This window comes from Rhinoderma darwinii, chromosome 6 (assembly GCF_050947455.1).
Source record: "Rhinoderma darwinii isolate aRhiDar2 chromosome 6, aRhiDar2.hap1, whole genome shotgun sequence".
Lineage (NCBI taxonomy): Eukaryota > Metazoa > Chordata > Amphibia > Anura > Rhinodermatidae > Rhinoderma > Rhinoderma darwinii.
This window is the reverse complement of record NC_134692.1, coordinates 144,962,521-144,979,230: the sequence shown is the minus strand read 5'-3', so window position 1 is coordinate 144,979,230 and position 16,710 is coordinate 144,962,521.

Here is a 16,710-nt window from a genome sequence, read left to right as displayed (position 1 = left end):
CGCTGCAGATGAGACCCATCCAGGCTCCTCAAACACCATGCGAAAAGTCCGGAGGAAGGCAGAGAAGTCACGGGTCTCTGGTCCTTGTCTCTCCCAGATAGGGTTCGCCCATGCAAGAGCCTTTCCGGTGAGGAGAGAAATGATGAAAGCGACCTGGCACCATCAGACGAAAATGTCCTAGCATACAGGCTGAAGTGGATCTGGCATTGAAAACCACGACAGGTAATTGCTTCTCCATCATAGCGGTCAGGAAGTGGCAAAGAAACACGTGGGTCAATACTGCCAGAGGTGTAGACTGAGGATCCATATTGCCAGGAGGTGTAGTAGGAGGAACGGCAGCTTGTGCCTCCTGCCGACGTGCAAGAATGTTCAACGCCTGGAGGAGTTGGTCCTATTGAGACCGGAGGTCCAGCATATCCGCTCGCATCTCCTGTGTTGTCGTCATAGTCTTGAATCAACCAGCGGGGTCCATGGCCTGAGCGTACTGTCACGAAGGGTCTGTGGACCCACTGGGCCGTACCGCCTTGGCGGTAAGGCAGCTGGCCAACAGGGCACAGGTCAGAGTCTATAGTTATATAGGGTACCTTTGGCAGCTCGGACAGTAGCTTGGCAGGAACTAGGCAGCAGGTAGACGTCAGGCGTGGAGAAGCAGGTCAGGTGTAGAATACAGCACAGCACGACTACAGCTAAGCACGGCACTAGATCCGGATACAGGTTACAGGAACAGGAAACACTGGGAGCAGGAAACACTAGGGGACCATTTGCATAGACAAACTATAGGGAACACAACAACGCTCAGGCATAGAACTAGGGCTGGACCCCTCTTATAGTCCAGGGTACTCGCGGGGCAAAGTTTGTCCATGAGGTCCGGTGCGCGTGCTACCCCTTTAAGAGCGGGCACGAGCGTGCGCGCGCACCCTACGGGATCCAGCAGAGGTGAGTGGACGCGAGCGCTGGCGTCTCCTGAGGAGGAGGCTGGGGCCAGTGCTTGCCGACTCGTGGCTGTGGCTGTCAGGGGGAGGTTGGAACTGACAGCCTGCAGCCACGGACATTACACTGCTTCTCCGAGGCTTCTGTACATGGCAATCCGGAGGTCATTGTCTGGCCTCCAATTGCCATGACAAGCATCGGCAGCCCCCACAATCACTCTCCGGAGTTGAAGGCCACAGGAATTGATAATTTGAAAGGTTTTAACATTTGGAGACGTCCCACCTAGAGTTGCCTCTCCGACCAACCCTAGGTACTGGAGTTTCCCGGTTTCTGAGGGCATTGGCGCACAAAATTACCCTTAAGGCCACAATACATACATAGTCCAGAGGAGAGTCTGCGCTGCTTCACCTGTTCAGACAACTGGACTCTGTCTACCTGCATGAGTTCTTCAGGTAGCGCACTAGGGGAAGGCAATAGTGGTCTCTGGATCGAGGGTGCTGGTCTGTGGACCCGGCTCTCCTGTCGAACCTCTTGAGTGCCTGGATTCTCATGTCAACCTCAGTGGCTAACAGGATGAGGGCATCCAAGGTAGAAGGAAGGTCGCGGGCTGCCAGTTCGTCCTTGATGTGAGAGGACAGTCCCTGCCAGAAGGTCGCCACCAGTGCCTCATTGTTCCATGCCAGCTCGGCTGCCAGAGTACGGAAGGAGATAGCATACTCCCCTACTGTGGAACCCTCTTGCTTGAGGGTCAACAGAGTAGCTGCGGCAGAGGATGTTCGACCCGGCTCCTCGAACACGGCACGAAAGGACTGCAGGAACAAGGCTAGGTCCGAGGATAGAGGTCCTTGTTGCTCCAAGATTGGGTTCGCCCATGCGAGGGCCTTGCCAGCAAGAAGGGAGATGATAACTACTACCTTGGCCTCCTCCTCGGAGGGGAAGTGATGAGCCCGTAGCCTAAAATGAAGCGTGCATTGGTTAATAAATCCTCTACATGCTCTGGGATCACCGTCGTAGCGAGGAGGAAGAGGCAGAGGAACTGTGGATCCGGAACAAACAGAAGGAGCTACGGGCAGTGGCACAACAACAGCCTCTGGAGGAAGAACCGGAGGTGGAACAGTGAGTAGATCCAAACGGGCCAAGATAGAATTCACAGCCTCAAGGAGTTGATCCTGACGTGTGCGTAGCTCATGCATCTACGTCTGTATCTTCTGGACTGCGGTCTTGGGCTGTCCAGCGGGTTCCATGGCCTGAGCGTACTGTCACGATCACAGGGTATGTGGACCCACTAGGCCTCTCCGCTTTAGCGGAGAGGCAGTTGACCAGGTAACAGCCTATACAAAAAGTCTATAGCAGTTCATAACACTTGGGTACTTGAACTAGTCCAGATAGTGGCTGTGGCTTCAGCACGGATGGACGACGTGGCAGAAGACACTGGACGTGGCAAACGACAGCAGGTGCAGTAGACACGACTCCAACACTAGTAGGCACAGCATGGGATTCAGGGGCAGGTAACAGGGCACAGGTAACAACTGGAACGGGAAACACTAAGGGACCATTTGCAAGACAGACTTGGGATAAACTAACAACGCTCAGGCAAGGATCAGAAAGGCTGGGGCCATCTTGTAGACCACGAAATCATGTGGATTGATGATGATAATTGTTTTCATGTGCACGTGCTGGCCCTACGGGACACAGCAGACCAGAGCGGAAGTGAGCGCTGGCGTCTCTTAGGAAGGAGATGGGGACCAGCGCTCACGGATCCATGGCTGCGTGCGTCGGGAGGTGAGTAAACCCGACGGCCCGTGGCCATGGATGCTACACCGTGACAGGAGGTGTTGCATCTCGGCCAGCATGGCTTTTGTCGTCAAGGTCTCAGGTTGACCAGCGGCGTCCTGAGTATACTGTCACGGTTTATGGGTATGTGGACCCACTAGGCTGCACTGCCGTAGCAGGGAGGCAGCTTGCCAAACAACAGGGTACCCCAGCAATACAAAGTCCCGCACAAGGGTACCTGGATAGTGCAGACAGTCGCCTCAGCTCTGGCACGGATGGAGGTGGGTGCAGCAGGTAATGCCAGACGTGGCGGATAACAGCCGGTTGCGCCAGACGTGGCGAATCCCTCTGATTATGGCAGATGACACAGGACATGGCGGATGACACAGGACGTGGCAAACAACAGCGGGTGCAGTAGACACGACTCCAACTAGTAGGCACAGGAACAAGAACACAGAACGGGATACAGGAACAGGTAACAGGGCACAGGTAACAACTGGAACAGGAAACACTAAGGGACCATTTTCAAGACAGACTTGGGATATACTAACAACACTCAGGCAAGGATCAGAAGTGCTGGGGCCTTATTATAGACCAGGAAATCATGTGAGTTGATGATGATTACCTTCATGTGCGCGCGCTGGCTCTTTAAAGGAACAGTGTCATCACAAATTATTTTTTCATATGTTAAAGATGTTAGTGCTTTATTAAAAACGTTTATATTTATTTGTGTGTTTGTGTTTTACTTTTTCTTATTTTTACACTTTTTCTTCCCTATGGGGGCTGCCATTTTTTGTTCCATTTCTGTATGTGTCGATTAACGACACATACAGACATGGAATACGGCAGCCACAGTCCCATAGGGACTGCGAACGGCTCCCGTCCCATCCACTTCAATGTACGTCGTCTGTGTGGGAACTGCGCATGCGCCGCTCCCACACAGTCTAATTTGAAATGCGCGCCGTCCGGCGCCATTTTCGTGTGGACCGGAAGTCGCGCCCGGACAGTAAGATTACTACTTCTGGTCGCGGCTTCCGGACTTGTGCACTTGGACCAGCGGCAGCAGACGGAGCGGACGGGCCGGAGGGAGCCGCGGCGGCAGGAGCAGGTAAGAGATTTATATGTATGTTCGTGTTTGTGTACGTTTACTACTGTATGTAAACCTACTACACTGTGTGTTAGCTCAAAAAATGGCGACACACAGTGTAGGAGGTTAGACCGTTCAAACCCCTCATTTATCCCGGCACTAGCCAGGATAAAGGAGGGGGGGGGAAGCTGAGAGCTCACTAGAGCGAGGGCTTTTTACCCAATTTTGCAGCATAAAGCAATGTGGTTGCTTTACCACATGCAATGCTGCAATTTTGGGAATAGCTCCATCTAGTGACCAGCAATGGGAAATATTATAAATTAGAATTAATTTATAATATTTCCTGACGCGTGAAAAAAATAAAAAAAATTTGAACAATGTTTAATCACCTACACACTAAATGTTTAATTAAAAAAAAAAACAACATGTTTTTCTGGCAACACATTCCCTTTAAGAGCAGACACGAGCGTGCGCGCGCACCCTACGGGACACAGCGGACAGAAGCGGAAGTGAGCCCTGGTGTCTCCTAGGAAGGAGATGGGGACCAGCGCTCACAGATCCATGGCTGGGGCGTCAGGAGGTGAGTAGACCCGATGGCCCGCGGCCATGGACGCTACACATAGTCTTAGTAATTTAAGTGTCAATGAGTCTCTGAATTAGTCCCCTTATGCAAGAAATGAAACAACAACCATGAGTTACAAGTATGGCTGCCACTGCTGCTAAGGAAATCAATAGACTGGATATGTGGTCACTCCATTTTCCAAACCATCCTTCAAGCCAATTAGTGAAGATGTCATTTATTCCAGAGTTTTCCGCAAGCTCTTCGGACAGGGAATTGAGTCCTTCCAATGCCTTGGTAATACTGCCATCAGGAGCTGTATTATTGGGAATAAAAGTACAACAGAAAATACAAACATTTTGCAGTCACCCTCTTTTTCTGCTAGTAACATATCCAGGGCTATTCTATTTTGCCATGTCATTAAAGATGTAGGTCCCAACTGATCTGCAATGCCCTGTATTGCATCTCTGGTATAATTAACAACTCTCTGTTGAATGTAATAAATATAATTAATCCAGTCGACATTCTTATTTATCGTAGACCACCAGAAAAGTATAGACTCGAACCCTGATGCAATCTGATTTCGGGCCCTAAACTCATTTGTGTCACGGCGCGGGGTGTGGACCCACTGGGCCGTACCGCGTAGCAGCTGACCAACAAGGTACAAAACAATGTCTATAGTTCAGAACAGGTACCTGAGGCAATGTAGACAGTAGCGGAAGCACGACTTGACTTTCACAGCAGGTGGCACCATGGGTGCAGCGGAAGACACGACTTGACTTTCGCAGCAGGTAGCACCGTGGATGCAGCGGAAGACTCGACATGACTTTCACTGTAGATACGATAGCACGGGATACAGGGTACAGGCAGCAGAAACGGGTTACACTGGGAACTGGAAAACACTGGCAGACCATTTGCAAGACAAACTTAGGTAGACAACAACGCACAGGCAAGGAACCAGTGGGCAGAGCCCCTTTTTATAGTCCAGCAGCCATTTGGGCTAATAATTGATAGGTGACAGCTAGACGCGTTCTGGCCCATTAAGGCCATGCACGCGCGGGTGTGCATGCCCTGCTGGAATCAGTCCGAGGACCCGGAAGTGAGTGCTAGAGTCTCCCTGGAGGGAGCTCACGCCGTAAAGAGAGATGTCCATGGCCGGGGCCGTCAAGGGGTAAGTCTGAAAGACGACCCCCGGCCATAGATGTCACAATTTGGCACCCCTCGGCTGTACTTCTACTTCATCTATGTACACCGCATTCCAAATTATTATGCAAATGTTATTTTTCGCTGATTTTCCTAAATAGTCGATGCAAATGACAGTCAGTATAATCTTCAAGCCATGAACAGTTGGAGTATAATGCAAATTTTTTTGAACAAATCTCCTAATGATAACAGATTTTTTTTTAGAAGTAAAAAACTCAAAATGCCCTTTTTCAAATTATTATGCACAACTAAAATGGTAACTTGTTGAATTTGCAGCATCAGGAGGTCATATTTACAGAAATCAAAAGCTCTTTCAATCAAAAAAATCTTAGCAGGCCAAGTTACATGTTAACATAGGACCCCTTCTTTGATATCACCTTCACAATTCTTTCATCCATTGAATTTGTGAGTATTTGGACAGTTTCTGCTTGAATATCTTTGCAGGATGTCAGAATAACCTCCCAGAGCTTCTGTTTTGATGTGAACTGCCTCCCACCCTCATAGATATTTTGCTTGAGGATGCTCCAAAGGTTCTCAATAGGGTTGAGGTCAGGGGCACATGGGGGCCACACCATGAGTTTCCCTCCTTTTATGCCCATAGCAGCCAATGACACATAGGTATTCTTTGCAGCATGAGATGGTGCATTGTCATGCATGAAGATAATTTTGCTACGGAAGGCACAGTTCTTCTTTTTGTACCACGGAAGAAAGTGGTTAGTCATAAACTCTACGTACTTTGCAGAGGTCATTTTCACATCGACAGGGGCCCTAAAGGGGCCTACCAGCTCTTTCCCCATGATTCCAGCCCAAAACATGACTCCGCCACCTCCTTGCTGACGTCTCAGCCTTGTTGGGACATGCTGGTCATTCACCAACCATCCACTACTCCATCCATCTGGACCATCCAGGGTTGCACAGCACTCATCAGTAAACAACACGGTTTGAAAATTAGTCTTCATGTATTTCTGAGCCCACTGCAACCGTTTCTGCTTGTGAGCATTGTTTAGGGGTGGCCGAATAATAGCTTTATGCACACGTGCAAACCTCTGGAGGTTCCTACACCTTGAGGTTCGCGGGACTCCAGAGGCACCAGTGGCTTCAAATGCCTGTTTGCTGCTTTGCAATGGCATTTTAGCAGCTGCTCTCCTAATCCTATTAATTTGTCTGGCAGAAACCTTCCTCATTATGCCTTTATCTGAACGAACCCGTCTGTGCTCTGAATCAGCCACAAATCTTTTCACAGTACGATGATCACGCTTAAGTTTTCTTGAAATATCCAGTGTTTTCATACCTTGTCCAAGGTATTGCACTATTTCATGCTTTTCGGCAGCAGAGATCCTTTTTCTTTCCCATATTGCTTGAAACCTGTGGCCTGCTTAATAATGTGGAACGTCCTTCTTAAGTAGTTTTCCGTTGATTGGGCACACCTGGCAAACTAATTATCACAGGTCTCTGAGATTGATTACAATGATCCAAAGAGCCCTAAGACACAATACCATCCATGAGTTTAATTGAAAAACTAATAATTAAATGTTTATGACACTTAAATCCAATGTGCATAATAATTTGGAACACGGTGTATAATTTATAGTCAAAGGAACCTCCAGGGATAGACAGCTTCAATGAGGTTCCCTACTTTCTTACCTTGCCCATTCCTCAGAAAGCAGGTGTAGCTGACTGGGTAAGCAACTACTAAGGGAGGGATTTCATCTCTCCCCACAGGTGGGTACAATAAAGAGAATGTCTTACATAATTTATCACCTGGATTATATGATGCATTATATAAAGATAACTCGTATTGCACAGACCTTGTGGGTTCTCCTTATCTGATAGCCTGAAAGGTATAGTACCCAGATGTGGCCTAGCTTTTGCGCAAGCGATACAGTTAATTCTACTATTTTGGATTGCAGTGTATCTCATCCAGGCTAACCATTATTTTTTATCACTGTAACCTGTTTCTAATGCCAATTTATCTTCATAAATGAAGTTGGCCATATAAACTATAGAGGGTAAGTCTATCTTCGGAGCTAAAGGACTTTCAGTTGCATCCTTTTCCTTAACATCATTAAGGACATGCCCTATAGGGTCAGTACCTGAAACATCAGCTCATATAGCATTTAGTCCCTTATCCTTTTATTAGGATTTCGGAAGGGTCAAAAATAACTAGTTACAGTTGGTGGAACTTGTACAGGGAGAGGTAAGTTTCTTCATAGTAATTAACTTTTCTTTTAAAGAGGGATTAATGGCAGACATACTCCTCTGGGGGTTTATTGCCAAACTCAATTACAATATTATTCAGAAGGGGTGTAAATTTGAGGTTAACCAATCAGAGGCAATGTGCTCAAAATACTACCATTTAGGCAATAGCAGACCATAAGAATATTTCAAGTACATAACTATAATTGTTCATTAAAATGCTGACATCAGGTAAAACCTGGAGAGATACAAACAATGAGATGTTGTTAGCTGTCTTTTCCTATGAGGGCGATTACGGCAAATAGTTGTATTTTATGTCTGGGCCTTCAGCCAACCCGCTACAATGGGGATATATGAAGGCCATATTTTGAACACATGTCTTTGAAACCCGAGCAACTATGTAGAGAAGAGGTATTTACATAGATAGTACAAATATATTAATCTGAATATGCTAGCTTGTGAGCTATGTTTCTATCCGTGCATTGGTTTTTAACCACAGCGCAAAAAGCTATTTCATATATTACAATCTCACCTTCAGTGAAATTAAAATATCTAACCCTCCAAGTCTTTAGGGAATCATACCCCCGACCCTGTTTTCCAGTGATACCATACCTTTGGTTGACACACCTTGGACCCCATAGGATACCTAAAATAACGAATAACATTTTTCCCTGTCTCCTCCCAGGCTCTGGATGTTTTCTTCTCTGAAGTTTGAGACCTGTCACTTCTAGCAAATGACCACCCTTTGTAATCAGTCTTTTATAGCCTAGGAGGATAGTGGCAATTTCCTAACTAACTTACAGTGCGATGAGTGTATCCAAGAGGTACGCTCGGCTATCTGAACGGCCATAGATGTGGTAAGCAGAACCTGATATGGTCCTTCCCAACAAGGCTGCTTTGATCAGGATCCAATTTCCTGACTTCACAGGTTCAGGTACAGGGTCATCTGCATTACAATTACGAATAAAAACTTCCGTGTTGGTTAGCATTTTTGCCATATATTCAGCAAGTGTAAAATCAGACTCCTCATCCATCCTAGAGAATGGTTTTAAATATGGTATTACAAATGGTCTATATAATTTCAAAAGGTGTCAAACCTGATGCTGTAGGAGTCACATGCATATTTAGAACTACTAATGGTAAACAATTTACCCAATTCTTCCCAGTCTCTTCCATTGTGTTCTTGAGTTTGGTTTTTAGTATCCCATTATGTCTTTCTACCAATCCCGCTGATTGTGGATGGTACGCACAGTTATTTTTCACTTCTATTTGTAAGTTCTGTGCTAGTAAGAATATGACATTATTCACAAAGTGAGATCCATTGTTACTGTATATTTTCTCATGTATCCCAAACCTAGGTATTATCTCCTTTACCAATGCTTAAAGGAACAGTGTCATCACAAATTATTTTTTTATATGTTAAAGATGTTAGTGCTTTATTAAAAACGTTTATATTTATTTGTGTGTTTGTGTTTTACTTTTTCTTATTTTTACACTTTTTCTTCCCTATGGGGGCTGCCATTTTTTGTTCCATTTCTGTATGTGTCGATTAACGACACATACAGACATGGAATACGGCAGCCACAGTCCCATAGGGACTGCGAACGGCTCCCGTCCCATTCACTTGTGTGTACGGCGTCTGTGTGGGAACTGCGCATGCGCCGCTCCCACACAGTCCAATTTGAAATTGGCGCCGTCCGGCGCCATTTTCCTGTGGACCGGAAGTCGCGGCCGGACAGTAATATTACTACTTCCGGTCGCGGCTTCCGGACTTGTGCTCTTGGACCAGCGGCAGCAGACGGAGCGGACGGGCCGGAGGGAGCCGCGGCGGCAGGAGCAGGTAAGAGATTTCAATGTATGTTCGTGTTTGTGTGTGTTTACTACTGTATGTAAACCTACTACACTGTGTGTTAGCTCAAAAAATGGCGACACACAGTGTAGGAGGTTACACCGTTCAAACCCCTCGTTTATCCCGGCACTAGCCAGGATAAAGGAGGGGGGGGATGCTGAGAGCTCACTAGAGCGAGGGCTTTTTACCCAATTTTGCAATGCTGCAATTTTGGGAATAGCTCCATCTAGTGACCAGAAATGGGAAATATTATAAATTAGAATTAATTTATAATATTTCCTGACTCGTGAAAAAAATAAAAAAAATTTGAACAATGTTTAATCACTCACACACTAAATGTTTAATTTAAAAAAACAAAACATGTTTTTCTGGCAACACATTCCCTTTAAGCGACTGTGACAGCATCTGGGCTTGCTGTGGGGAATACTTCTACCCATTTAATAAATGCATCAATAATCACTAAACAATATTTCTTCCTTTCACATTTGTTTAATTCAATGAAATCCATACAAACATGGTGGAATGGATCAGGTAAAAATAGGGAGGATTTCTCCAGCTCACCTTGTGAAAGTTGCGTGTTTTGAAATTGGTAATCCTGGCGCTCGGATCCTCGTGGTGGCACACGAAAAACTTGCTGTTTTTGTAGGAAAGAGTGGTTGGATCCAGCGCTGGCAGAGGTAAAAGGAAACTTTTTCCAAGTTTTATTCGTTTTTGTTTAAAAGAGGATATTCATTAGCGTGTATGGTATATCTTGCAATGAAAGATTTGGGGGTAGGTAGCCTACGCGTTTCGGATGGTGTCTCCGTCCTTATTCATGGTGGAATGGATATTGTGGACTTGGGAACTGTCCTCTCTTTGGTCTTACATTCCCCTGTGGATTATATTTGGCGCTTATTAGACAGGTTAAACAATTTTTTTTAGAATAGTTAGTAAAGCCATATGCCGTGAACATTTTAGATATGATTTCTACCATCCCCCCTGTTGAGACATGGCTTGTCCCATGGCTCAATATAGCTGCATATCTGAATAAGTTTCTGGGTAGGATTTATTTGTTCTCTGCGGATATGTATAGCCCATTTTGAATGGTGGCTCCTTTATTTGTCCATTTATTTTATTCTGACTTAGGTGAGGACTGTTGCATGTCTTGTCGTATTTAGAGATCTATAATTTGCGGTGTCTGTTGTATGAGTAGATGATCTTATCCTGTAGCTGCATGTTTTGCTGCTGTGTCAGCTTTTTCATTTCCTTTTGAAATGGGGTCGTCTTTGCTTGTGTGTGCGGTACATTTACATATTGCCACCGCTTTTGGTAACTGAACAGCCTCCAAGAGTTGCAATATAAGATCTTTATAATTAATATATTTTCCTGTAGAAGTTACCATGCCTCTATTTTTCCATAAACCATACTTTGTCATTTTAACTTATGCCCAGTTAACAGAGTTTAACTCCCCTTTTTCAACTTTCCACAATCCATTCTATATATCACATGCAGCCAACCATCTTACGGCTGCCAGCCTGTTTAACAATTTTTTTTAGAGTGTTTTTTTTTTGCCTTCCCATCAAAATTTACAACTGTATTCAAATTGTTCTATCTCACATCAACTTCATCAAGATCATCATCATCATCAATCATCATCATGTTAGGTGACATACAATACATTTGTGAAGCATGTGGAGTTATATTTTCTGTAAGAGAATCACTCTAATAGTAGAAAATGCTTATAACCCCAACAGAAAAGATGCAGCACTTACTTTTCTTAATTGTTAACTTGCTAACTCACTCCTGACCACGAGCGCAATAATAGTCACAAGGTGGACGTGCAAGAGTGCTGTCCAGATTCGTGGACGGGAGTGGTTACCCGCCACTTCACACACGGAGTTTATAATAAAGTGTCTCAACTTAGACCCCCATTCTGGTGGATAAGTCTGTAAAACACAGAGAAGACTATACCATATACTTCCGTTCATTCAAACAGCAAACATACAGTTAGTATAACAATTTTAAATATTTTACAATATTACACATATTCTGCAATCTGTAATATAACCCAAAATCTTCCTATTGAGATGGGACATCAAATCATTAATTACATCAGTTTATATAGCCAATATGATGTATGCACACCAGGAGATAGAAAGACCTAGTGTACAATACCACTGGCACATGTCTATATCATATAATGAGGTAAAGATAAAGGTTACTTTATAATTTACAATGGTTAGTTGTACAGATGGAATTCCTTTGACTCCGTCTGGTCACTCACACAATAGAATCAGTAACTTCTGTTCTCCCACAAGACACGTCATCATTCTCCACGTTAATACATTAGTAAAAAGTTTAATTTCTTAATTTTTTCTATCACACTCACACCAATATTTACAAGTATTATGCTGATCAGTCATATACTTAATGTTCCTGGGTGTTTTAACAGTATTTTTTCTACAAATTTGTCCTGGTAACAACTTTACCTAGGACCATACCTAATTGGACTCCCTTATACACACAGGGTTTTATTTATTTATTTAACCCTCATACATTCATTCTTCACAGTCAAGGAGTCTCATATATGATTCATATCATACATTCACAGAAGCATAAACCTCTACACATCATTAACCTGTACAGCACAATTCAGACACTTACAAAGACAAAGCTGTTCCCCTCATATCTCAATATACTTTTAACCACAATATTGAACTTTACACAACAAATAATCATAATACTCTATAATCCTTAATCTATAGGAGATCCTCCAAATCTCCAAGTACTTTATCTTTAACATGCTGCACGGAGTTATTTATTACCTGTAGCCTTCTCACATAGGCTATGGACTTCTAACCTCGAGAACCGTTATTCCCAGGTTTTTATATTAAGACCTGTGCTTAATATAACTAAGAGCCAGTCTTAGTACCTAAGATCCAATTTAGGTTTTTATCACATAACCTTATACATCAAAATTTGAAAAATAACAAAAACATATATATACAAAATTATATTACCTTTATTTAGATAAAAACTTAAATCCTCAATTCCTCTCTATAGGTTCTTTTAGAATCCATCACTCCACCCCGTCCGTCCCATCAGACTGGCCTCTGTTTGATAGCAATTCAGCTAGAGGTCTTTAGATTTAGTGAGTTCATAGAATAACTCACCCCGTACATGGTATGCAGTCCTCGGATAGACGAGGGGTCAGGAGATGTTGGATTCCCGCCTAACGCACCAATTGTTAGAAGAATTGATGTATTTATCAATGAGATACAAGCAGTCACCCGCATAAATTGAAATATTGCAGCCTTTTATTCTCGTTAACGAGGAGATAAAACAGCATCAGATTAAGTCATCATTCAGCCTTTGTCTGTTGCTACCTTGCGTATCATGGTATTTATACATGGGATAAACTTATTTCTTATTCAGCCAATTACAGACATACGATGCATCATTATAATTCTTCACACATCAGGTTTGCAGGTGTCTTATCTCTCTCGGCAAGAATATTCCTGTAAGATGGGGGAGACATTCTCACATGCATCTTTGTCCTCCTCCCATCTCACTCACTGTCTTCTTCTTCCCTTGAGTTTCGCATGAGAATCAAGGCCAAAGATAACTAACTTTAATAACATGAAAACCTGTCTTAAAGGAACAATTACTTTTTTATTCATTACAAAAGAAACAAGATGGGAACTCCAGACAAGATGGCCGCTGCACGAAATTACACACATCATGTAAAGAATAGAAAATGGAGACTGCCCACCACCCTCACACTTGATAGCATATCTAACACTTTGGTCTCCATCACATCTAAATAAGCATAAATTTAAAATAAAACTTTTCTAACACTTAGCTATGACCGGACGTGGTCTAGTGTCACGCGCTCCTCCGTTGGACCTAGGAGGGTCCAGCCTGTGTGCTCTCTCAATCATGAGGGGGTCACCCCCAAGGTCAAGCGCATACGGGAGAGATTTGCTGATATAGTCCGTCAAGCAATCAGCCGTCACCATTTCAGGGATAACCACAAATCTCAGGTTGCTGCGTCTGTCCCTGTTTTACAGATCCTCCAGTTTGTCCCTTAGCGCCTGAGTCGTGGCTTGGCTCTGGCTTAGGGTATCCTCCAGGTTTGATATGGTGTGTTCAGAGTAGGTGAATCTGGTCTCCAAGTCAGCAATCTTCTGGGAGTTGGAGGCGATCTGGGCTAACGCAGAGTTGATAGATGTGTGTAGGACATCCAGGTGTTTATCAAAGAGAGGCATCAACAACTTCGAGACCTCCTGCGCCATCAGGGTAGCCTGAAGTGAGTCCATGTCAGAGCCGTGTGAAGGGCTGTTTTGTGCGGACAACTGAGGGGGAGTCATATCATCTCCTGTAAGTAGCTCCAGAGGGAATTGCGGTTGTGGAGAGCGCACTTTAGTGGGTGCAAGTTTAGATGATTTTTCCGCTTTAGCGTTTCCATTATTTTCATGCATGGTGGAGGAGCGTGGGGAGTCCAGTACTGGGGTATTCTGAGAGCGGGTCGATTTTGCTTTTGACGATTTTGTGAGGTATCTGTCCATGACACAGTTCCCTATGTCAGGGGAAAGGCGTCAAAAGTGCGTATTAGAGCAGAATAACAGATGGTCAGATGGGAAAGTTGCCAGACGACATTCAGACGATCGTTAAAACATCAGTGGCGTTATGTTCCAGATCCGGACAGGAGACATTAGGATTCAAATATGGCGTTAGTGATCCGCCAGAGTCCAGGTCCCAGACAAATATGAGGCAGAGCAACCCACACTCTCTCGATATCCAGCGAGTGGGGAGATGGTCACAGTGAAGGCCGACTACCAGGCAGGGTGCCCTGTATGGGGCCAGGGAGAGCAACGAAGTCCCCAGGAAGCCGTAAAAAGAGAACCAGGAGCCCTCTGGGGTGTCCCCACTAGTCCAAATTGTGCGGGGGAAGTGTGGTCCCTCGTGAGGCTTGTGCCCCACTCCAATCTGCTGGGTTCAGGGGGATCGATGTGGTCCTCCGGGGCCTATAGAGATAATTCCCCTGTGAGGGTCCACACACCCGGGAGCTCAGAGGGAGGAGGCCAGCGGCCTAGTAAAATGGCAGGCGCTCCCGCACTTCCGCTAATAGACTCCGGACAGAAGTATCTACAGGGGGATCGATGTGAATCGTCTGTGACCCTGAGGCCACCAAGTTGCTCCCCCTGGGGAGATCCACTCACCCGAGAACGACCAGGGCAGTCACCGCCGTCCCGCGGCTTCTCAAGATGGCGGCAGGAGGTCCCGTCGCCGCTTTATCCTCGGCGTTACTCCGACGCCGCGGATAGAAAATGAGCGGCTCCTCCATCAACCCCACTCACCCAGGTATGAGCCTCCATCAGGTTTTAGGGTCGGTCATGCACGATGCCCTGCCCCGGGAAGTCCTTCCGCAGATGTTTGTGCCCTCCCCTTCCTGGTTTCCAAATCGTAGGGCCTTGACAACTACGTTTTGAAACAGAAGAAATGTTGCACACGGGCCTGCACATCTGCATATTTTTTTTCCTTACTTATGGGAATCATAATTTTTTTTTAAATTCCATATACGTAGTGGTATGAGGGATGTTTTTGCAGGACGAGCTGTAGTTTTTATAGGCACCATTTTGGGGTCCATACGACTTTTTGTCACTTTTTATTCTATTTTTTGGGAGGCAAAGTGGAAAAAAAGCCGCTCCTGTATAGTTTTTCGTTTTTTTAATGCGGCGTTCACTGTGCTGTATAAAATACAAGGTAACTTTATTCTGCGGGCAATGTGATTAAGGCTGTACCAAATTTATATTGTTGTTATATGTTTTACTACTTTTACACAAATTTGTTTTAAAAAAATAAATCATGTTTTTGTGTCGCTATATTCTGAGAGCCATACATTTTTCTACGGAGCTGTGAGAGGGCTTGCTTTTTGTGGGACAAGCTGTAGTTTTTATTGGTACCATTTTGGGGTACTTGTGACTTTTAATCACTTTTTATCCTCTTTTTTGGGAGGAAAGGTGACCAAAAAACAGCAATTCTTGCCTGCGCTCTGTTCACATCTGCGTTGGGGTCCCGTTCTTTGCTTTCAGTCAGAACGGGACCCTGAACAGACACAAACAGACTCAGACGGAAACCAGAGGTGACGGATCCGGTGCGGGTGGTTTCCGTTTGTCTCTGTTGTGCACCGGACTCGTCGTTTTGCCGGAAGCAATAGTGTATTTGATGGTGATGGAAACGGAAACCTCTGGCGGTAAAAAACGCTTGCGGTAAAAAGAAGCGACATGTCCTAACTTCGGGCATGGCTGTGTTCACACTGAGTTTTTTGCAAGAGGAAAATTCCTCCTGCAAAAACTGCTCCAGACGTTTTTTGTACAGTGGTTTGACAAAAACTCATCAAAACACTCGTCGAGGCGTTTTTTTCCTCTTTCTGACTGATTGAAATGGGGTTTTGGAGGCGGAAACCGCCTCAAGATGGGTAATGACGCTTCTTTTTACCGCGACGCGTTTTTTTTTACTTGCGGTAAAAAAAACTCGTCCAACTCCCATTGAAATCAATGGGGGCATTTTCAGAAGGTTTTTGAGGAGTTTTGCGGCGTGGTTTCTGCGTCAAAAAACTCTGTGTGAACAGGGCCGTACGCCTCTGACCTCCTATTGACATCAATGGAAGGCAGAGAAAGCGTATTTTGCGGCGTTTTTGCCCGTGGCACTCAATGTTCACACGGAGTATTTTGGGGGAGGAATATCTGCCTCAAAATTCCGTTTGGAACTTTGAGGCAGATATTCCTCTCCCTGCACGCCGATTTTCGCGGCAATTATCGCGCCGTTTTTCGCCCGCGGCCATTGAGCGCCGCGGGCATAAAACAGCGAGATATACGCTTTCTCCTGCCTCCCATTGAAGTCAATGGGAGGTCGGAGGCGGAAGCGCCCGAAGATAGGGCATGTCGCTTCTTTTTCCCGCGAGGCGTTCTCGGGCCGTTTCTGCCGAGTTTTGCGACGGGGTTTCCGCGTCAAAAAACTCGGCAAAAAACCCCGTGTGAACATAGCCAATGGGCGGGAGCGAAAAACGCGGCAAACGGCGTGCAGGCAGATCAAATCTGCCTCAAAATTTCAAACAGAATTTTGAGGCAG